We start from the raw sequence: 24,638 nt of genomic DNA, 5'->3' as shown, positions 1-24,638 counted from the left end.
GATTAACCGTTCAGTCAATGATCGAAATTCTCCGGCGACCTTCGGCGGGAATCGCGGTACAGCATTCTCCCCGTAACTGTCGCGAACGTCTCCACCGTAACTGTTACAATTGTAACCACCCCCCCCCCCCCCCCCCACTGTGGCCCCGTCTGGAAAACCAATCGAGCGGCGAACACCGATCCAGCGAGAGATCGTGTATCGGTGAGACTCGCACCGAGCGATTTTCTTTTTATGAAACTTCTACCATCGTGCTCGTCTCGTTTTTCTAATTGAAACGACACCAAACACGGTATACTTTTACGATTATAATCACTTTTCGATAAAGCGTGACACGCCGTAAAATTGGCAGTGAACGTGTCAAAGGAATTTATTGTGCGACGCTCTGAACGTTCAGCCGAGAAAAATCGAAGAGGTATAATCTACTCCGGAGATCCAGGGCGTTCAGAAAGCCGTAAAGGAGGATCACCGTATTCCGCAGGATGTTTATTCTAAAACCGTCCGAACGAGGAGTCATTGTCCTCGGTGGCTGCAGCGCTTATTGCCGCAATAACGAATGTAATAACGCAATATAAAATGGCGCACGGCCGAAATAAAAAGCCGGAGTCTCTATAAAACCCCGGGCATCGTTCGCGCGAAGAATGCGGCGCATCGGAAAAGTGCTCTAAGAACTCTGGCGTCTCTCTCGCGATCGAGGCAGCGAGGGATCTGTATCTTATTTATCCGGGACAGTCGGAGAAGAAGAGAGGGGAAGATAAATCGCGTTTACGGAAATAAGATTTCGCGGGCCGATCCGAAAGAAGAGCGATCGGTTGTTACGAGCGTGCTGGGAGGAGGAGGTTCCTCGGTTCCTCGGTTCCTTCGGAGGGAATCGGTACAGCGAGACGGGTCGATACCGGCCGTGGAAAAATCGATAACCGTCGAGGTTTCTCGGCTTGCTATTCAGCCGCGGAACGGCCGAGAAGGTTTTTCGAGTACGAATGGCGGAGAGCCACGCAAAAGTGGAAGCGGAGTGCTTCGCCGGTGAGCGCCTTTGGTGTTCTTGTGAAATGCGCGAGTGCAGTTCCGAGAAGTGTGCAGGCTGGTGGGTGGTCTCCATTCAGAGATGTTTATGGCTGTGTCGTGGCAAAGTGGCTGCACGCCATAGCCCGAGCGGCCGCGCAACAGAGAGAGAACCCCGTATACTACTCGCCGTGGCGCCCGTAGGGTCGAAGACCTAGGTTTGTCAGGTTCGCCCGGCAGCCCGAGACCCTCCATCCGCAAATCAAAACCCACCTTCCACGTTCGCCAGCTTCCCTCTTCCGTCCTATTACCCAATCCACGCAACCCTCGCCGCGAGAAACCATAACCGGTCCCACAACCTGAAGACGTCGGGCATTTTTGCTGACGGAGCTAGTTAGAGTCTTTTGCTATTACATATTGAGATTTTGTTTGTTACACTATTCAGCCACTAACGGTGGATGTCCTTTCAGGGTGACCCTCGGATCCTCCATATTGTTTAATGTCATTCGGGCAGTCGGTAATCAGTTTCATCAGCGAGGACGACGCTTGGAACGGATCGGTGGAAATAAGAAAAAAGAAACAGAAAAAAAAGGAATGATCGCAGGGGTTACGCAACCGTCGTAAATCACGGGCAGAGAGCGAGTTAGCGCGGGTGAAAGTAGTCCAAACGGTTAATACATCATTTAGTAGCAGACAGTGAGCGCGTTGTTCGATTTAAATTGGCGGCCGGCGGCGGGCCGGTAATCTAACGATGATAATTACGATATGAAAATTTCTCTATTGAAGCCGATCGATACCGATCACGGGAATTAATGATCGCCGGGTACGATTGCCCGATCGTACTCTGCTCCGCGAGCCGCGTCGGCTCTGTCGCCCCTTTTAATTTGAAAGGTTAAAACGCCTAACGAGACGACGGATAGATCGTTCCGCCATCGCGTTCCACCTCGAGATCGGTCTTCGAGAACGTTCAAGTGACGCGCCGTTTCCCTTTCGATTCTAATTGAAAAAAAGAATTCGCCGCGTGTGTTCACGGAAATTCGAAAATCACAGGGATGCGAGAATTTTTAATAATATTTCTTTCAAGTTTTTAAGAAGGTTACTTGTTCGATCGATTCTGAACAATTGGGACCACAGTGCGATACCGACGATCGAACACGACGCTCTAGATCCTGCTGAGTAGAGGGGATCTAGATCGAACGGAGAATGCTCATCAATCCCTATTCCATACGAACTCTCTCATCAATCCCTATTCCCTGGGAACTCGCTCATCAATCCTCATTCGCCAGGAATTCTCTCGTCAATCCCTATTCACTCGAGTTATCGACTGCGGATTGATTTCCTCTCGTAGATCGTTCTCCTGGCTACCTCTTCGTGGCCTTCTTCAGCTTGTCTTTCCGAACCTGGCGAGATCTTTAACCCTTCGGTACCCGCAATTTTTCTTCTTCGAGTCTGGTCCAATTTGATTCATAGCGATTCCGCCCACAAACTGGTCCTAACTAGAATTCATAGATCCTTATAGTTTTATCTAAATTAAATGGGCACGGAAAATTTCTAGGATCCTACCAGAGGGAAGAATGGAACAAAATGATTTGTACACATTATTTACCGTTTCTCAATTTTACTTTTTAATCCACATTTTCTGTTTACACTCGTGACATTAAGATTACACGAACCACAGACGGCGAATAAGTTTATTTATTTCGAACACACAGACACAGAGACAGCACGCTCCCAAGTCGTGAAAGTCTCGGATCTCCGATCGCTGAGACCTTCGAAAGCCCGAGAAATGTCGAGGTAGCGAGTGCTCGTTGGACCCATAGATCTCTCCAGGTATCTTATCATCTGATATTTTCCACGAGCGAGTGACCTTCACCGTGGAGATAAATCATTGATCCTGCGGGGCACGCCCTTCGTCCCACACCGAGCCGCCAGTATATATCTCGCAAAGGTCGCGAACTTGGAGCATTTTGCTAGGTTTCCCGTGAATCGAGGGAGCTCGTGTTCCTTGATCGTTGGGGTTCGTCGATCGAATCGTACGTTCACAGTCGCCTAACGAACGCGTTTCTAGGCCGCGACTATGCTTTTACTTCGATCTCTGTCGGCACGACGGAAAACGTGTGAGACTGGCAAATTTTTCTTTTAACTTTACGTTCACGTGTGTACTCTGTCGAGAAATATAACAAGCGACGAAAATACTTGACATTCATCGATTTTCGATGGAGACCATCTGGGACGATACCTGGATGAATATTCCAGTAGATCTCGCTGTCTGAAAGTGTCTCCTGTTCGCTGATCGAGGAGCCTGAATAAAAGAAGAGATCTTTCTTTGGATTATGCAGGGAGGACACTGTGTCACTCGTAGGATCGCGAAAATTGTGGATCTTCTCAGAGAAAAGAGGGCTCCTGTCGATATATTTGTTCAAGGTGAGGAGACTCTGCATAATTCAGTGCATAGCTTTCCGGGCGTGCATTGTCTTTCAACTATATTTTATTTTACAATCCCCTTTTTCTCTTTAAGTAACTCTTTCATTTTAATTAATTTTACAAATTTAGACTCTTTCGGAAACGCCTTCCCCTGATTGTTCTAGGATCCAGATAAATATTTTTATTTGCAATACTTTCCGCGAATCCCGACCACCCAGTATAACAAAACTTAACACTTTGACTGCCAAACTAGAAACCTCAAAAAATCCATAAAATCAAAGTGTTATTTAACACTTTGAACGCCAAACTAGAAACCCGAAAAATTACATAAAATCAAAGTAAGTTATTTAATGAAATAAAAATTGCAAAAAATTCAATGCACGATACCGAGTAATCCTCCAACTTTCTTGCATGTTACAGATCCTAATTAAGTTTAGTACAATGAATATATCAACGTAAAAATTCATTTTAAAACCTGCACAAATAATTCCGTGAGCCACATATGGCTGACGTGGCGTTCAACGTGTTAATGAAATAAAAATTGAAAGAAATTAAATGTACGATACTGAGTAGTGCTCCAACTTTCTTGAATTTTACGGATTCTAATCAAATTTGGTACCGTGAATATATTAACGTAAAAATTCGTTTTAAAACCTGCACAAATAATTCCGTGACACACATATGGGTGACATGGCGTTCAACGCGTTAATTGTCCTCGGATCAACGAGACCATGATGATTTTCCGCGAAAGTGCGGTGACGCGAAATCGGTTCCCATGGAACCACCCAGTATAGCAATACGTTCGACTGGTTCACCTCCGCGGCCGGCAACAACTAACGAGCAGCTGTCCGTTCGGGTCCCGGCGACAATAACCCGTGCATTTTATATGTTCCCCGGTCGTGGTTGCTCGCATCGATGCATCGATCTTCGCCGATGGTTTTTCTCGGTGCGCATCCGCGCGCAACAGAGATAAGCGGCATCCGCGTCTAACTGCCCATCATTAACGTTATCGATGTTTGCCACTTTACACAATTGCCGATATTTCAATGCGCTCGTGCAAGCCATTCGATTTCTGCGGGAACCTCCTCTTCCTCCCCTCCCTCCTTCTGAAACGGAAAAGGAATATCGCCGGGGCCTGTTCCGGCCAATCTCTCGAAACCGTGTACGGGGCCATTAAGATCTCCCAGGGCCTCTCCCTGCCTTCGCAATATAGATAAATAGCCAGTGATGGAGCATTTCCTGTCCCTCGGACGATGTGACCTCAAAGCGCGCGTATGCGATTTTTCTGGTGTCTCGTTGGCTTTTTGGTTCCGAGTTCTCCGGGCGAGACACGCTGAAACAGTAAAAATACGAACAGTAAAAATTCGTAGACACTAGAGAAAATTATAGTCCTCGAAGAGTTGAAATTCAGCGAGTATGTTGCATATACCTGCGTGAAGTAGAAACGGCCAGCCATGATCAGACACTGTGTACTGTGGCGCATCGAATGGTGTATCTATAATAATGTATCAGTATTATTGCTAAGATAGAGCAGAATGGAATTAAAGCTGACAGTTCCCCAGAATATTGTTGTAGATTGTTATAAATTTTTCCGGGTCGCGTGTTACAGCGGATGGTCCGTTTCAGCGGAATTATGCAGGGTCGGGGCCGTTTATTTCTTTATTCCGAGACGGAAAACGCGAGCTCCAATTTACCTTTAAAGGGTTCCACGGAATTCAAGGGAGAAAGAAAGGGCTCCGAGTATCGGCGCTCGCAAGGATACCCTCGTGGATTCGCGAGAGCCGGCCGCGTTTTTGCCGGGAATAACACGGATTTCTGCTGGAACGGCAGCGAAAGTCTGAATAATTCATGACCGTCCCGGGGGGTGTGACGAAAGAAGCGGAAGGGCGTAAATGATTTCCGAGCCACTAAACCGCGGATTGCAAGAGCGCCGGCGAGCAGCATCAATAAAATAACGAATAACGCGTTCCCTTCGAGCGTGCAAAGGTTCGTTGCAGCCTTGCCGCGTGTAAGCGTCGACCTTCGACGGATTCCTGCAAGAAGCTTCGAAACCGAAGGTCCGTGACACCTTTGAAAACCCTGAAGAATACTTCTCCGGCGAAACGGCTTGCCTTCTTATCTTACTAATACCGCGAAACTCAACTCCTGTAATTTTTATAGATATTTCTTAGCTGCAGTAGAACCCGCGTAGAAGCAAAAATAAAATCCGAAAATCCGGATCAAGCAGAAGAGAAGGGCTCGGAAAATCATTTCTGCGGGAAGGAACAGCCGGAAATCGATTGTTGAAAGGTATCTGTATGCGTGGATGGTGGAACTGTAAGAAACGAAGGTCCAGAGGAGAAAGTATCCAGAAATCGATTGGCAGGAAGACAGCCGGCGCGGAGAAATCAATTTCTACGCGGAAAGCGGCGCAGGAATCAATTTCTAGGACAAAGGGAGCCAGAAATCAATCTATGCGGAGGAAACAAACGCTATTGGCCGTCACGGGCCTGGTTCACGGTCCCGTCGACGCATCGTGAACAACGTCGATAGTTATCGAGGCGCGAGCGGGGCCCGTTACGAGCGGATATTACGCTCAAAGACGCCCGCGGCATCGATTAACCGATTAGAATATCGATTAATATCGGCGCCGGGACGTTATCACCGGCCGATCGACCGCACCTGGGCCCTCCTATAGCTTATATAGGAGACCATAGGAGGGCCCCGCGGACCCAGCCGGCTCGAACAACACGGTAGGAGGAAGTGCAACGCTATTATTGTATGCTAAACAATATGCCATATACGAAAAAGCAATTCACCCGCGGCGCTCCCGGGAAAATAGCCGAGTATTTCAGGCTTTCCTCCGACGTGCATGGTTTGCGAGACCTCGAATCATCCCGCGGGATCGATGATTAACGTGCTCTTGAAAGGTTGAAGGACGCGCGCGCCTGCGCTCGATGATCATATATTTTATCGTCTGATCCTTGAGCTGCCCGGCGGAATTCAGTTTTGATCGATGCGTTCGGCAGAGGCGAGAATTTTGATAGATTCGTTCATCAAGGATTTCGATGGATCCGCAGAATCGGGAATTGGGATCAATCTCCTAGGATAAAAACTTGGATTTTCGGTGTATTCCCGTCAAAATTTACTTGGATTGCGTGAAACAAGTCTGAAATTTCTGGTTTCCCGAAGCAAAGTTTAGCCGAGAATTTTGATAGATTCGCTGAAAACTAACATTTTTTACAGATTTATTCCGCAAGATTGGAAATTCATTTCGTTAGCAAAGAGCACGTTTTCGATCGTCCGGTGGGACCACTCAAGCGAAAATAAATAATGTCTGCAAAACGCATCCGGGACGTAATCAATCGGAGAACGTGCAAGAAATTCACAAGCATTCCTAGCATCAAAAACAAATGTCTTAACGACACTGTTAATCAACCGGCACGAAATCAAATCGCCTCGATTCCGCACGCGGTGTCCGCCGCCGCTTATGAACGGAAATGAGTCTAATGTCGAACAATTACAGTTCCGTTCGAATAATCTCGAAGATTGTTCGAAGGGCCTCTGCTCAGGGTTAATGGCGGAACAGTAATATCTATCGCCGAGGTTATTACAGCAGAATCGAATTTTTCCCGAGTTTTTTTTTCCAAGGGCCTCGGTTACGCTAATGTTTAAGTATAATTGCAGGCATCGAGCGGCAACTGTTAGGGCAATTTCCATACATCACTGTAACGCGGCCGCGGAAACGAATCGAGTCGGCTAATTTCTAATAAGGAAGTGTCGAGTGGCGATCGGGTGGTAGTTTCGCGAAGCTAAATAGAGGGAAGCGTTTCTGTTAATTAAAGAGCCGGTGGGCAGGAAATTAAGAGGAAAGTGCGAAGAATAGGTGAAAGAATGGACGTGTAGGCAGATGAGAATAATCGAAGGAATGGGTGGAACCCAGGGATCGGTTCGAACTCTCGGAACGGTGTTCGAAGCGTCCGTTTTCTTGCTACGGCCGGTCCAAAGTGCCCGGCCATCGGCTTATGTTACGCTATACTGATCCCGGTACCACAAAAACTTGTCTCGAATTCATTCGAGTGGAGTTTTCTTCGCCGCGTCTCGCGTTTTACGACTGCGTCTACAGGCCGATTCGCGATTCCTGGACACATCGATCGCGCAGATCAATCACCAAGAAATATTCATATTAATCGAACTCGATCGTACGTGTTTACTTCGTTCGCGTCGAAAAACCTTTTCCCGAGACGCCATGAAAGAATCACCGAACAAGGATGCACAGAAATGTGTACGGGAAGTGATTGAAATTATTTTGGAGTTACAATTGTTTGTGAGTGATCGATAAATTCGCAGAGACGGAGCGTAAACAGTCGATCGTTTCGAAAGAAACCGAGGCGATAATTTATCTGTTTATCGGGTTTTTAAATCTAACAGCTGAACCAGCACGGAAACGTGTTAAACAGAACAAGAGTGTACCTTAATCTGCTCGCACAATAAATACCGAGCCTGTGTTACAACCGGCGTGGAAATGCTCGCAACAGTTCGCGCGGAATGTACAACAAGTTTTGTAGCTTGTATATCATTCAATTAAATGAGATCTGCGCGATCTATTCGAACCCGTGGTTAACCCGCTCGGTACAGATGGACTCGGTGCCCTCGGGTCGAAGGAAAACTGACATTTCGTCGTTCGCCGATTGAGTTAACACGCTCGGTGTACATTTGTTTCCGCTCTTTCCGATCGCGACGCTTTATCCGATTCCGTACCCGTGAAATATAAATGAATTAACATTGACTTAGAGCATCGAAACCTTTAACACACCCACATATGGGTGACGGAATTATTTGTGCAGGTTTTAAAATGAATCTTCGCGTTGATGTATTCATTCTACTAAACTTGATTAGGATCTGTAACATGCAAGAAAGTTGGAGGATTACTCAGTTTCATACATTTAACTTTTTGCAATTTTTATTTCATTAAATAACTTTGATTTTATGGAATTTTGGGGGCTTCTAGTTGGGCGTTCAAAGTGTTAACGGATAAATGAAATATCGTTCCAAAAATTGGAAAACTTTTTGCAAAATTTTTAGTGTTTCGTGCTCAAATGTTATACGTATATATATTTTATTATATTGCTGATTGTTTGACCTGTCTTTGCACCAGGGTCCCAAATTTTTAAGCGAAGTTGAATGAAATTCGATCGTACTCGAAATGATCCATTCGGGTTCCCAGGAATAGACAAGATCGCAGTTCTCTCTCGGGCGGTTCGCGTTACACAAGAGCCGTCGATCGCACCGTCAGAACGCGAATAATAGTTCACGATCATCGAAAGAAGACAACGCCGATCGTCGGCCGATGCCGAGCGATTCGCAATTCGCAATTAACCGCGCGTGACGCGCGGGCCCCGTATCTCCGCGAGCGCGTTGCTAATGTTCCGTTCGATTTTTATGGTCACGCAATAGTTTACGAGGCTCTCGTGGCCGCGCTCGAGCCACGTTCGAGCGGATCGCTCGCTCGCTCGCTCGCGCGCTCCTCGTAATGCACTCGGCTGCATTCGCTCTCACGCGGCTCTCGCGCTTACTCGCTCGGAAAATTATCCAGTAACCCAGTGACACTGTGAAAAGCGGCCGCGCGCGTTGCCTTTCGATCCGTTCAAACCTTCCCGACACTCCTGCACCGATCAAATCGATCCATGATCCATAGATCCTGAATAAAAAATTCCTCTCTCTGGTGCTAAAAAATACAACGACATGTTCGAGAATTTTTGTTAAAGAAACTGTTGGACGTATCACGATCAGATTTTGTAGGTTTGTTCTCGTGTGTTTTAGGAATGTGTAGGATTTTTTTTTAAGCCAATATTTTCATTTTCTTCGGAGATATAATAAGTATAAGTCCTGAGATCTGTTTCAGAAGACTTTTGTTGGGTTTCACTGTATTTTTGGGGGTCCCGTAATTTTTCCGGAAACTATTATTGGACGTACAAATTTTATAATTTCTGGATTTGTCAACGAGTGTCTTAAGAATATGCTGGATTTTTTTTTCGCTCGGAGATATGGTAGGATATACCGTCTAGAAACAACAATGAATGTCGTCAACGAAAACCTTGTTAAACAAGCTCGTGCAATCGTGTTCGAAACGGAGCGAACAGTAATCCTCTTCCTCGAACGTGTTAATAAAACTCGCGGTGCCGCAGGTTAATTAACGTAAAGTAATTAAACGTGAGCGAACCGCCTCGATAAACGCTTTCGCTGCGTAAGGGGGGTATTAGCCTCGTGCTCAACTTTGCTGAAATATTTGCATCCCCGGCCTCGTAGGCAGCATTCGCTTCGAGAGATCCGCAGTCTAGTCATTCCTGCCGCGTTTTACGAATGTCCCCGAACTTTTTGATCCCCCTTCGTTAGCCCTCCGGTTGCCTGTAATATTCTTTTGATAGTCGCCGACCAGCTTCTCACGGGAAGCTCGCATTGAATTTCGTTCGCCGGCTGCTTCTAATAATCTTTTAATGGTCCCAAGTGGCTCCTGATGGGATCTTCGCATTGAAGTTTCGCTGTCCGACTTCTTCCTCGGGCCTCGTAATGATCGCAGCTCAGCTTCTCGTGGGATCTTCTTCGAATTCTGCGCATCGCGCGCCGGACTCTCCCTGGCAACTTTTGATCGTGATTTTCGTTCGCGTCTTCATCACTTTGTCGCGCGTTCTTCAAAGAGACTTTCGAGTAGCCTAACCTTCTCCAATCCCAACCTTCAGTTCTAACGTTCAGCTTGGAATATCGGTACGCCCTATATCGGTCCTTAATTTCTTCCTTTTACCGTTTTATAGTTAATTCTTTGAAGCGTCTCCACGATAGTTTCTCCCAACTTTAATTTTAGCATTTAACTCGGAGTATTGTCTCGGAGTTTCTGAATTCGTTGCGTTCCTAAAATAATCCCCGTCTACGTGGATGCATAATTTGCAAGTTTCAGAAGTTTTACGGCTGCGTAGGAACGCCGTAGTTTGTCTTGGTCCGACGACTATCCTCATCCACCTCGAACTACCACAGTTAGTCATGCTCCGAAGGGCAGCCTTGTCTAAATACTAGACTTCACGGTCTGCGGATCATGCTTCGCCCGTCCAGAAGTCGTTATTGCAACCTGAAGGTTATATCCTCGTCCACCGAAAACGTCGAAGCTTCAGTCGATCCACAGACCATCCTCAAATTCGCTCGTACCACAATCCAGCCGGCATAAAACGAGAAACCGGAGACGTCTCTTCTGGTTGTTATGATTTCCGTAGACGCGATAAATAACACAGCGAACCGGGCACAAAGCGAAAAAGACCTAAAGGGACACCGTTAGGCTAGTTTAATCCTAACGGTGTCCCGTTATTGGAAAACTACCGATCGGTCGCGGTCCGAGTCACACTTTCGCCGGGACAATTTATCGTTGGGAAATTATGGTCACCGAGAAATCCAAACATAAATTCGCGTGTGCGATTCCAGTTTGCAGCTTCTCCCTTGGCCGCTGAATCGCATGCAGGATTCCGTGTTGTGTATTAGGGCTATGAAAGGTATGTCGCAGAAGAATGTTGCGACATAAAACGACGGAAACGCACCAGTGGCTGTTGCACAAGAATTTTTATACGTAGACAACAATCTACTTAAAAACAGTGTGGATTTCCTTTCATATTTCTGCGAGGTAGAGCAGAGACAAAAATGGTCACGAGCATTAGTGTTTCACATAAATTGGATAGATTACTAAATGTTGAGGAAATGCGATTCAGAGCCGGGTATCGTAAAAAGGAAAAACCGAGCACGTGCAACATTATTGGTAGCATAAAGTAATTACAAGTCACGGAAGTATGAGTGACCTAATATTTAGAAGTGAAATAAAATTGCATTTCCGCTTCTGACGATTTTAATATGTCGAGAATATAATATCGCAACATCGTTGACCTCTTGTGTCTGCAGGTTTGCGTCCGACCAGTCCATATTTGCGATAAACGCGTAAAATCCGCTACGACCGAGCATTGTGCGCGCAACATCCTGTTCTCGCGCGCGATGCTCGCGGGAACCGAAAGCAGCGAGCGTCGGCCTCGTTGATCGTCCAATAATCGCGAGCTGATGGGAAACTAAATCGACGGAATCGCCGGAATGATGGTGTTCCCAAGATTGCTCAATAGACACAAATTAATAGGAATATCAGGCTTCCGTTCGCGTAGCGTGTAAAAACCTCGGGGGACGAGCGGCGCAGAGCGGCGCAGAGCGGAATGGTGGCAGCGCGAAACGGAATGGAAGCGGAGTGAAGCGGAGTGGAGCGGAGCGCCGCGATTACATAGATGCTCGTCATCGCGCGGAGGACGCCGGGGCCTCGGGCCCCAAGAGAGAGAGAGAGAGAGAGAGAGAGAGAGAGGGAGAACGGGAGAGAGATCGTTTAATCGGTTCGCCGGTAACTCTCGCCGCGGTAAATAAATAACATTGTATTACACCGTCGCCGGGGCCCGGTGTGTGTTGCTCGAGCCGAGGCAGAGTCGAGAGAGGCCGCGGGTTCCACATCTCACGGAAGACGAACGAACGCGGGGATCGTTTTCCCAGGCGTTGCACTCCCGTTATCGTTATCCTCTCTCACGTACGAATGCGGGATCGGTGAGCGGCGCCGATCCTGCACGCGTCCGACAGCGATAGAGCGAAAGAGCTGGAGACTGCTTCGAAATGCCGCGTTACGTCCTAACGGTGATCGATTTTCCGGGACGCGGGGTGCCGACGATACCGATCTACCGATCTCTGCCCGATCGCTGCCGGTCGATACTCTGGGCTACGGACTAGTGTCTTTTTCCCTGGTATTCGTGCAGACCGATTTGTGGGAGCTTGGCTCGGTGATCGGTAACCAGGAGTTTGCGCACTTACGACAGAAAGGTCCAACACAAAGGAAATCGATTTTTCTAGATTTTTCTGGTCGTAGACTAACGAGTAAATGTAAATGTTCCTTCTCTATTGGGAGGCGATTAAAGACGAAAAATATAAAATTACTGTAGCCACGACGGAAATTGCACCGCAGGGGGTTAACGAACACGAAGCCGAATGACAATGCAGTACTGCGCATAATTTCCTCCCGGGAGTCTGAAGCAGGCTCGTCCACAAGTTTGATTCGTAGCCTGAAAACGCCGGCGCATTTGCAAATATAATTGCGCTGGCTCCCCGTCGGATACCGGGTATTTTAAGGGTGGGGAGGGGGCGATCCGAACGCGGCCAATGATAGCGGATGGGATTATTACGGTAATTCCTTAATCGGCGCAATTAATAGGTGGATCGTTCGAACAAGAAGTATGAAAAACCGAAAAAAGAGAATTAAAGAATGACGAGGAAGGTAGGCCCGCCGCGCCGCGCCGCGCCGCGCCGCGGATAGATACTTCAAGTCGAATCGTTTAACGACAACCTCCACCGTTTCGCCGCAAAACAAAAAAACTGTTTATCGTTAAATTACTGCCGCTATTACGAATTACGGGCGGGCAAAAGCGGTACGCCCCATCGCATCGCCGCGCCGCCGGAAGCTGAGCGCATTAATTAACTGTCCGTGTATTCCCGAACGGATCCGGCTCTCTCGATCCACCGCCGCGGAATGGCTTCTGATGTTGTACCATTTATGGCGGAAGCGTACGGTGTATACTCTGTTTCTTAGCGAAATCCGTTTTACGATATATACGGGGAGGAAAAGAGGCTCCGCTGTCTACCGATTTTTTAGGGGATCGGCGCAGGGGATCGAGGATGCAGGAAGCCAACGCGCTAAGTACCCTGCTGATTCAGAGCACGGCCAGTGTCTGCACCGTGTAAACGATGAACGGAACCTGGATGGTAACCCGTTCGTCTTCTTCCTAGCACCGCTTTGTCGTGTTTCCGCCATTTTGCAATCCGCCGATCTTCTCTGTTTATTTCGGGGCAAGGGGTGAAGAAAATCTTGCAAAAGAAACAATACCCACACACCCTCTGGTCTTCTAGATATTCCAGAAAATGTACTTTCGATCCCAAGGGTTGTTTTTTCCACCCCTTCGACATGGATGGTTGAATACGTGTGAAATATTTTTACGAGAAGTAAACGTCAGTCGAGTCGGACGACAGTCCGCTCGAATATCGAAAACTAGGACCACCCAGTATATAAATAGGATCCCGCGTACGTATTCGTCCAAGTTTCTCCGTTCGCCGGAGCGGCGAAGGTCACAGTTAATCGACCGCGAGATACATAGTCACTCTGGTTACAGCGGGAAAAGTAACGACCGCTATAATTGCAGCCCTTCGCTTCCGTTTCAGGAACGAGAGAAGCCCCGGATAGCCGGGGCGCGCGTTTACCGTGCGCTCTCGAGCAACGCAGAAAATTCTAGCGCGAGTTTATCGGCTCTCGGAGTTATCGTTACGCCGATTACGTTAGCTCCACCGGAGAGGGATGGGAGACCGAGGGGGTTACCACACCGCGACGGGGGAAAAAAATACGCAGAGGCGGTTCGTCGTCGTTCGATTCGCTGAAATTCCAACTGATTTCCTTTGGCCGGGAAACGATCCCCGAAGTGGAACGAATCGAAAGTGAAAACGCGAAGACGATCGAAACTTCTTGTGCGTGCCGGAGCGATAAAACTGGAAAAACAAGAGTAGCATCCGAGCGATACACTTAGTTTTCTACGGAAAAAACACCCGTTCGTTCCGGTTCGAGGTTCTTGCGGAATAAATTGCCGCGGGGCTTGTGGGGGTTGGAAAAGAATTCGTTTACGGCCACCGTGAACCATCGAACGGACGAACACAATCTCTCCTCGATTCGCGATTCAAATTAACGCGCCATTTTAGGGAACGTTCCGTTCGGGTATTCTTGTCGCGCGCATTGAATTTGCCAGGAAGGTGAAACCAGGGTCGCCGGAGATTACGTGGTCGCAGTTTCACGGGAACAGCGAATTCCTCGATCAGGATAGCAGGCTTAGAAAGGAGCATCGGAGGTTGGCCCCGTTGCACAATCAACGGGAGCACGGGAGGGGAACGGGGGAAGCGATCCCCCTCGAAATCAATTAGAAAGATGCATTGCACCGGCTCCAATTAAGTTTTCCCCGGCGACAATGATGAATAGCGGTAGGCGTTTATTGCGGGCAACGCGCCGATTATAAAGGTCATCGAGTGAAAGTACGCGGCCAATTAATACCGATCGATGCCGACGGTCGATCCACTTCGATAATAATTGGTGCTCGCGCGAAAATCCTTCCTCGTGATCCTGCGCAATCGCTACGTGACCATCTTCCGACACGCTCTTTCGTCTTCCTTGTACGCCCTGCCCGCAAACTGGCCCAACGGCCCACTCGATCTTCATTGAAAACCTGCTGCAAAAACCTATTGGAAACGCCCCCTTTCTATTGTCACTTTCAATTCGCGAGAGACCTCCTCGGTACTTTCGATTCGCAAGAGTTGGTACTTTCAATTCGTAAGAAAATTACTTGGTACTTTCAATTCGTAAGAAAATTACTTGGTGCTTCCAATTCGTAAGGAATTGACTTGGTACTTTCAACTCATAAGAAAATCACCTTGGTACTTTCAATTCGTAAGAAAATTACTTGGTACTTTCAATTCGTAAGAAAATTACTTGGTGCTTCCAATTCGTAAGGAATTGACTTGGTACTTTCAACTCATAAGAAAATTACCTTGGTACTTTCAATTCGTAAGAAAATTACTTGGTACTTTCAATTCGTAAGAAAATTACTTGGTGCTTCCAATTCGTAAGGAATTGACTTGGTACTTTCAACTCATAAGAAAATTACCTTGGTACTTTCAATTCGTAAGAAAATTACTTGGTGCTTTCAATTCGTAAGAAAATTGTTTGGTACTTTCAATTCATAAGGAACCGACTTGGTACTTTCAATTCATAATCTTGGTACTTTCAATTCATAATCTTGGTACCGTGAATTCACGAACAAACTGTCCTCCTCTATTTAGTGTCCACTTAAATATCGAAATGAAAATTGCGGTGTAAAACAGGATGAGGGAGGCATCGTAACCGGAAACGACAGACTGGAAACAACAAAAGAAAGGGTCTGGAAGGGTCGCAGGAAAACGCAGGAACAAATGGCACGGAACGAAAGCCGGAGAACCGCGAACTGTGCACGGCACGTGCACGTAGGCGAACGACCAGGTAACCCGGTGCATATGTCGACCATGCCTTCCTCCCTTCGCGCGTTGCACAAAGCGCATTGTTGCAATCGGTCGACCCAGATCGCGTGCGGTCGAGCCGAGCCGCTTCGACTCCGATTCGATTCGAGCCGAGCCGAGCCGAGCCGTGCGGAGTCGCCTAACCGTGGCCCTTTTTCCACGACGGCCGATTATCCTATCGCGAGAGCTCGAATGCTCGAATCGCACGCGTCCCGTGCCCTTCGATCTTCACCTTCGAACAGCGTTTTCTACTCCGGGATCACGCGTTTATCTCGCCATGTACTTTGTTGCGAATTGCGTGAGGCGCGATCGTTTCACGCTCGCAGAAAACCAGCGTGGAATGTGTACACCTTGTTGCGATGCGTTTGCCAATTTGTTGGCTATCCCGGGAATCGAATAAGCAGCTATCTCTTCTTGCTGAAAAGAAGATTCTGCTCTCTGCTGTCTGCTTCGAGATAATATAGGTTTTTAAATTGTTTTTCAAGAAGCGGTTCTCTCAGGCACCTTCTCGAAATGTGTTCTCGTGGAAAAATTTCCTTCGAAGGACGTTTCGGTCCAAAGTACCCAGCTGCCTGTAAAACGGTGAATCAGCTGTTTATTTAACACTAGGTTCACGGGAGCACTGAAAGTGACTATATTACGTTACCTTATAAAAATAAAAATTAAAGCAATAAATTTGTTGAATAATTGCTCAAGTATGTAAATTAAAATTATTAGAAGCCGCCATTTCGACGGGTCCCGTAAACGCAGTGCCAAGATATTGACCAGGCAGTGGAACGAACGGTCGCGAGGTTGCAATAAAATCGAAGCGACTCGTTGAATGAAACAAACGGAGAGTCAAAGTTTATCACGGTTATCGGACCGATCAAAAGCCTCGGTTTCCGTTCCCACGAATTTCATTGGCGGATAAGAGCGCCGAGAGGCGCACGGTCAGCCAAGATTTAACTAAGATCCGCGTATTAGTATGCCCGACTAGTATAACATGCTAGAGAAACGGTACATGGGACCGCGACAAAGGCCGCGGAGGTAACTTATGGGTATGAACTCTGCAAAAGGACTTCCTGTATGACCTCTGATCGGGAAACAAGGCCGTGGCCGCGAGCTGGGTCGATGCACGAGCTTCGACGGCAAGTGCGGAATATTACTTGGCCGACTTGACTGAACGTTAGCGATATTCTTAAATTATTTTAAATTTTCCACTGTCTCGAAGCAGCACGTTCAAAGCGGTTTCAGAAGCAGCACGAAGTTCACCGCGGTTACTCGGGTAGAAGTTTCCTTGGCTCGGCTTCTTGGGCATGATAAACGGTGGCAGGCACAACAATGGGTTCATTACCGAAAGTTTGGGCCAGCTTGCCCCCCCCCCCCCCCCCGCCCCGGCGGATCCTGGGCTCTGCGAACGGGTCCAGGTCACTGGCCTTTGCACACAAATGCCCAGCACGCGGCAGCTGCCCTCGCGAAAAGTACACGTGCACCGCAGAACGCGTACCTTCAACGAGAAAAGCCTCTTGCAACCTTCGATCCTCGACCTTGAGGGATGCGTTCATCCCTCAGACGCAAACCATAAAACACGATCAAAAACGTAAATTTGTTAAATTACTGCTGAATTCACACTTTCCATTTGTGTGTACTCTACTTACGTTGAACGACGTCAAAATTCAACATCATTTTCAGATTGCTCAGGTTCAGCAAAAAATAAAGCAACCCCCTTAATTATATAACAGCTATAACATCCTGGCTTTTGACAGTTTTATTCGATTCTAACCAGGTCGATTGAATTCTTCAAGTATCAATCTCGTTTTACATTCCATTCAAGCGTTTAGGTGTCAATTTTCTTTCGCACTCGTCTCGAGAGTCTTTAGGCATCAATTTCCTTTTACACTCCATTCAACTGTTCAGCTATCAATTATCTTCCGAGCGTACCTTCAGCTATCAACTTCCTTTTGCACTCTAAATCTGAATAATAAAAATGCCTCGACACCAATCGTTGCAAACGAAAAACTTGGATGGTTTCCAAACATACAGACCAGGTTCTAGCATGCAGCTAGAGCGATGCTAACTGGCATCTCCACCATTTCCGAAGCAGTCTAAAAATCCTGGCCGTCGACAGACGGTCTCAAACTAGATTTATAGTCGTCTCGTCTCCGGGACAGATCCCAGGACAGTCTCTCTCTCTCTCTCCCTTTCTCTCTCTCTCTCTCTCTCTCTCTCTCTCTCTCTCTCTCTCTCTCTCTCTTTCTCTCTCTCTCGGCCAGGAAGACGCGATCCAGACGAATCCTCCGAAGCTGACGAGCCGAAACACTTGGTAGTTACGGCTCGGTAGTTTCTCACGAGGCTGTTTCGCAGGGCTGCCTGTTCGCAGTTACCCCGTGGTCGGTAGAAAGGGGATCTAGCCAGTTAAATTTGCACATCGAGCCCGTTTCTGTTCCCCGCAGCTAGGAATAGCATTTCAAGAACATTCGCCGGTTCAACGGCCGATCGTTTGCGGAGCCCTTCGAGCCTCCGCGACGCCGGAGGAGAGCCGCCGCGCCGCGGCCCGTCATATCTTAGTCAAGGATCGTCTCAAAGGGAAACACTTCGCTTTCGGACTGTTCGCGAGTGGAGAACGCTCGCCAATCACGCTGAAAACCGTCGCGGCTCGTAAAGACGCGGGCCTTAACATAATATTACTTGTGTAAACCGGCGTAAACCAGCGTAAACTAGCGCAAACGAGCGCAAACGAGCGTGACGCTCGGTCCGCAAACAAAGCAGACCCGCCGAACGGCTTCTTCGTCTTCTTTTCACCTGTTTCGCCCGAGTTTCGCGCGTGCCTTCTAAATCTTCCAACCCCTCGCGTCGCGAATCCTCCTCGGAATCGTTAATAACGACGCTATGGCTTCTTTTTAACTATACCTCCTCGGAATCGTTAATAACGACGCTATTAGCTTTCTTTTTAAGTATCTCCAAAAATATGTTTGACCGCCCATTGAGAGAATATTCTGATGGAAATGTGTTAATATTCTTTATTCGACCATTTCGCTGTCCTTAAACGTTGCTCGTACAAACTTCGTCGTAAAATCCCGCAGTCAAACATTATTCATTGACAACTCAATAATCGCAAGACAGATTCCCCGTCGCACAGTGAGTTAACTCGAAGATAGATGAACTCTAGCAGTCTGTGTCTAAGGGGTGAAAATACTTTTCGTTCGGAGATGAGAGGGTCTATTGTGCATTTTTCTTGTTCGGCTCGGAGATAATTTGTCCCAGGCGTCAATGAGTCGTCGGCCATTGTCTCTGGAACCGCCAGCATCCGTCGACAAGTGTTTTAACAACCCATTTCGGTCGCAGTCGCGACTGAAGCATGCGCCAGAGGTACGTACAGCAAGCTTCATAAAGGAAGTCCTTTATTGGCTGTTAATGTCGACGCGTGGCCACAAAGGTGCACGCACGCTGCAATCGGCCGACGGAAAAATACGCTCTCGCTATTGTCCCAGTGCCGTGGTGCCCTTACATTCGAGTATGAATATGACTACGATGATACCCGCGACGTGTGGGACGCTTTGTTCCTCCTCGTCGGTCTGTCTCACCCTGCAGTGGCGTAGCACTCGCGCCGTTTCGAATCGATCGCATAGGTGCGACCCTGCTCGTAATCTTCCCCGTTAACCCTCTGCGCTACAATTTTTTTTTTTTTTTTGGATCTACAAACATCCTTCGTTTCTGAATTATTAAAGAAACAATTTGTATTGGATTGGATCGAAAGTTACAATTCGTGCTAATCGAAATTTCATGATTAACCAACGTTAACCCCCTGCACTACAATTTATTTTTGGATCTACAAACATCCTTCGTTTCTGAATTATTGAAGGAACAATTTGTATTGGATTGGGTGGAAAGTTACAATTCGTGCTAATCGAAATTTCATGCCTAACTAACGTTAACCCCCTGCACTACAATTTTTTTGGATCTACAAACATCCTTCGTTTCTGAATTATTGAAGGAACAATTTGTATTGGATTGGATGGAAAGTTACAATTCGTGCCAATCAAAATTTCATGCCTAACTAACGTTAACCCCCTGCACTACAATTTTTTTGGATCTACAAATATTCTTCGTTTCTGAATTATTGAAGGAACAAGAAAATTTGTATTGGATTGGATGGGAAGTTCCAATTCGTGATTTCATGCTTTCACATCCTACAAATTTAAGTAAAATTGGATGTGAAAATTAATTTCCGTTCGCTGTCAAGTCAACTAATTACACCTTCCGTCCGAGTACGCAAAATTGGGGAGCAGTTTAGGGGATGGTTTCAGGCAACGCGACTGTCATAGTTAAAAAGGTTTCTACGAATCCTCCGTGTTCCAGCGAGCGAAAAGAACGCCCCACCGGCGAATGACGCCGCGAAAACACGCGACGAGAGCCAGTCGGTGACATTGTCTCCGAAAAAATAAACGTATGCACGCCCATTGTTGCGAACCCGAGCCGCAGAACACCACCAGAAGAGTTTTTGTTCGACCGTGTGCGCGAGCGTTCGCGTCGACGCCTTTTATCCTGCTTGTGAAAAGACTCGCGAAGTTTCAGCACAGGTTGTAAAACACAATTTTTAATATTTTCCCTGCAATCGCGACCAATTGGAATTTTTAAAAATTTCTACAAAATGTCTTGATATTAAAAAAGTGTAACTTTGGAGTAGTGTCTAAATATTGATGGGCCTGTATATCGTTCGGTATCGGTAAATTTCTGGCGGAAAGAATGAAGAGGCGAGCAAGACAAATGGCGGGGAAAAATGTCATTAGCACTTTTTCCAGACCGTGCGGCTCCGCTCTTTCTATTTATAACGCCTTCGATCGGTGCACCGGCCGAACATGATCGATCGGTCGCCGATTATTAATAACGACGCCAAGGCCGCTGTCGTCCCGGGGTACACGGGGTTCGCACAATTATGGCCGGGTGAAATATTTCATCGGGACTCGCGTAATTGCCGCTTACCGGTCGGAGTGATAAATAATTTGCAAATATGACCGACGCGGTGCGGCTACATTGTGCTGCTCTCTCAGGGGCGGGGAAATCTGCTTGAGGATAGTCGCCTTGAGATTTATCGGACGCGTCTCTTACCGAAGTCGACCTCGAAAACCGTTGTCTTTTGTCTCGCGTCGTTTTTTCTTTTTTTGTTTCTCCCGGAGCGAAGAATGATACCAAAGAAAAATCACCGAGCGCCGAGCAAGCACTCTATTAACCCTCTCTCTCTCACTCCTCCGGTTCGATCATCGATCGGAAATCGGCTCGATCGGAGATCTCCGCGGCGCGGCTTGATGCATCGTTCCAATTTGTCGAATGAACTTGTTGTTGTCGAGCCCGTGACGGGCGAATTTGTCAAACGTTCCGGCAATTAAAAGGTTACAGATTGAAATTGAAAAAGCGTCTGCTCTGCCGGTGGATTCGCGTTTAAACGACGCGACGGATCGCCGCAACCTGCAATCTTCAGCGTCCACCGGGAGATCTCTTTCGGTTTCTTCGTGGTCTCGCGTTTCGAAACCGTGGAACGATAGAACAGGAAGGAATAAATTAACTCGGGAGAGAAACACGGTCCGAGGAAGAAGACGGAAGTTTCAGGAAAAAATGATCGGGCTCTCGAAGGAACGATTGATTAAAACGTCGAGCCGCGATCGGGTTTTTAGCGAATGCGAATCGCGAACGAAACGCGCGCCGCGCTAAATCTTCGCCACGGTAATAATCAGTCTGAAGGCTCGTAATTCTCAACTGCGAATTCGCCGTGGATGCTCTGGGAAGCTGAGACACCAACGGGGAGGGCGTGTCGCGCAGCCAGAACCGGAGATCATGCTACCGAGACGCGTTTCCTTCGTTCCTACACATTTTTTCATCCCTGCGATATTCGCCCTCTCTCTCTCTCTTTCTCATTTCATTGGACCGGCGCTCGATGCCAGAACGTTAATTGTCTTTTTCAGCCCTGTTTTCCTCCTTTTGGTTCTCCACCCCTTCATCTCGAACATTGCACTCCATTAATTACGAGAAGATTGCTGATTTTAATGCGCCTGCCCGAGCCGACCGATCGAGGATCCAGAACTGGGATTTCGATCTCGATGAAGGATGATCATTAAGTGAACAGGAAATTTGAATATTTATCTCGGGAACGCAATAATTGTTTCACCCAATGGAGGGGAACAGTAAAGTTCCGATAACAAAACCTGTAGAAACGGTTTTAATGCCTGCTATCTGAATTGGCGGAGATGACGCTCGGTGTCATTAGCTCGGCGAACAATCGCGAAACCACCGATGAGAGAGCATGCTCGAGCGACATTTGACATTTCGATGTGCTCGTAAAACGGTAACGAAGTTTTTGCGCTCGCTCGCTCGCTCGCTCGCTGCAGCAAGAAGGGATTCCTCGTGTTGGCCGCGACCCTACGGACTTCATAATCTCTCCTCGGTGGCATAATAAATGAGCGGATGACGATGACGGGCCCGCGGCTCGCCGCGGAATCATCGGTTGCGCGATCGAGCGCCGCTTTACAAGCCGTTTCGCGATTGCAATTGAAACATCAACGAGTCCCGGTGTTAAAACGGCTCTTTTACTGTCCGCTGCTAGCGTGATACATGAAAAGCCTCCCTCTGTGTAGAATAACTAATGAAATATGATGATTCCGGAGCCAGAATTGGATCGTTATCGGGATGATTCACGGGGAAGGTGGAATATGGTTGCTCGTTCCTGCTGATGCTCTAATCAGGGTTCAGCGTGCTTCTTTGACTCAAACTTTGTCATTCCATCTGAAAAATTGGAGATTTCTGAAATGTTTTCGGCACACATAAAAGTAGCGATGAAAATTGCTCGCACGCAGCCCTTCAACCTCCTACGCAGAAAACTCAGGGTGTCCAAAGTTTATTTGCAGTCTCGCAGAGTGACCTGAAGGCCACCCAGTGTAAATAATATCCAATTCTTTTAACGTTTCTACCGTTTAACCCTTTGCACTCGAAGCCATTTTAACTGTAAAATGAAACATTTCTTCCGACCTAGAATATTTCCCTTCTATATATATTTTTTCGTGCTATACATACGAAAATGGTGCAATTTACTCGTACAGTACTGAAATGTTTAGTGATTTATTAAATACAAACAAGTCTTAATAATGTGAAAAATATTTTGAATAATGATACAGGAATTTTGTAGTGGCGCCTTACAGTCGCCATTCGAGTGCTAAGGGTTAAAATTGTAGCTACCCATTTTTGTCTGAAACCCATGAAATCTGTTCTGTCGTCAATCTATCAGATTCGGCAAACATGCACGAGAGCCCTGAAGGTTAGGGTTTGTATTCTGTTTAAACGAGAATGTTGACGGGGGTCGTGGGTCGCAAACGGACCAGTTCGATATGAATTTTCTGCCTAACGCCGGTGCTCATCACTGTGCCTCGGCTCGGTCGCGTTGGCCGGCCCGAAAGAAGAAGGGAACGTCTTCATCGGGAATATTATTGTCGTAATTTATCGTGCGGGCAATTAAAATCCCCCGTTTATTGCCGCCGGTACGCAATACCGTCGGCGTAATAGCGCGCTTCTAATAACGGCGAACGCTATGCACACCGAGCGGGCCGCATACGCTCCCAACCGAGAAAACTGGACTCCTCTTCTGGCCGGCGCATGCATAATTTTCTGTTTGATGCTGCTGCCAGCCTACCGACCATCCGCCGCACTCGCAACGCCCAAGGGTTGCCGGGTAGAGGGCAGAAACGCGGCAGCCTCCGCTTAACCTCTTGGCTCTGTTGCTCGATTTTCAATCACGCGCGTCGAGGCGGACTCGGGATCAAGATATCGAGCGGAATCTGCCATTAGGTCGTAACACAAGTTTCATTCGAAATCTGTTGTCCCGGAAAAAACGAGTCCCCCGGTGGTGGGGGATAAAAGTCTGACAATTACGGTAGAGATGTTTCTCACACGGAGAAGAGCGTACGGTAACGCGGAGCAGAAATTCGCCGTTCGTTACCAAATTTAATTTTGTCCGATTTCTGCTAATTCTGAGTTACAGGAGAATGAAATATTTTTAATTGCTGGTGCAGAAGGGCGTTTCGCCGGCATTGTTTCCCACGAGCGGAATGTGGGCATCGGTATCGGGAAGGCCGTCCGACGTTCTGCATCGGCAATTTGCATGACCGATGATCGGGCGGTGGCGCGGGCAGCGGCGCAGTGACTAGGTGCATCATCATTACGCACTGGCCAGATACGATCAAACTGTCCGTAATGATAGTCGCGCGACCCGGCGCGGCGTACGCACGCGGAGCCAGGGTCGCGTTTATTAAATTACGTCAAATTATTGGTGCGCTCCGAGGGCCGATTACCGAGGCAGCCCTAGGAGCGAAGGCTCGCGTGCTCGTCCCGTCGGCGAGGTCTCCTCGATCATTCTCCTTTTCCTCGATTGCGGATCTTGTGGCACTGGTAGCGATCCAGACGCGACGCCCGAACGGACATGATCCTCCATTCAGTTATGCTCGCGCAGCTTTCGCTGGGAACGTGATCTAGGATGTTAGCCGCGAAGGGGTACCTACCCTGGGACTGTAGAATCTTGATTAGGACAAAATGCCTTCGTTCGAGCAGCTATTATAAATGAAAATTGTGGAGCATCTAGATAAATTCTGATGATTTTCTCAGTTGTACATTGATCGTCTCGTACTGATTGTCTTCTCCTTTTCAGATTCGAACCGACGAAGGGCTGAAGAAGGCAAAGAGCGGTCCGGATGGGGGCGCCATGGATCTCCGATGTCTTCGACTAATCAAAACACGATAGCCAGAGCTCAAGCGACGACGGAGGGTCCCCGTCTCAGATCCCACCACTCGTCCCTTTAATTAATCAACCGCCATTCGAGCCTGGAGGGTCGAGCTTTTCACGCGGGACAGACTTTCGACGAGCCAAGAGACGAATCAGGACACAGACCGACCACCAACTTGGTGGAGCATGCTCGCATAGATCAGCGACCTAACCCCCAGACACTTCTAAAAAACAGTTCGAGTGTTGAAAAGCGAGATTCCGAGTGTTGAAAAGCGAGATTCCGAGTGGAAACATTCGGGAATGCCTGTAGCCTACTATCGATCATAGAGTTCGAGACATCGAGGAAATA

At 47.6% G+C, this 24,638-nt stretch overlaps 1 protein-coding gene across 2 annotated transcripts in view; it reads left to right on the top strand.

Annotated features, from left to right (window-relative positions):
• The window catches only part of Sano (CABIT domain-containing protein serrano), a 168,902-nt gene extending 144,354 nt beyond the window's left edge, over positions 1-24,548 (top strand). For both annotated transcript variants that reach the window (XM_076800953.1, XM_076800952.1), the window contains one exon: positions 24,215-24,548. The gene's annotated coding sequence lies outside the window, so the exon portion shown is untranslated. The remainder of the gene's footprint in view (positions 1-24,214) is intronic.
• Positions 24,549-24,638: the final 90 nt, after the last annotated feature.

Source organism: Halictus rubicundus, chromosome 15 (genome assembly GCF_050948215.1).
Source record: "Halictus rubicundus isolate RS-2024b chromosome 15, iyHalRubi1_principal, whole genome shotgun sequence".
Classification (NCBI taxonomy): Eukaryota; Metazoa; Arthropoda; class Insecta; order Hymenoptera; family Halictidae; genus Halictus; species Halictus rubicundus.
This window is presented reverse-complemented; position numbering and strand designations above follow the sequence as displayed.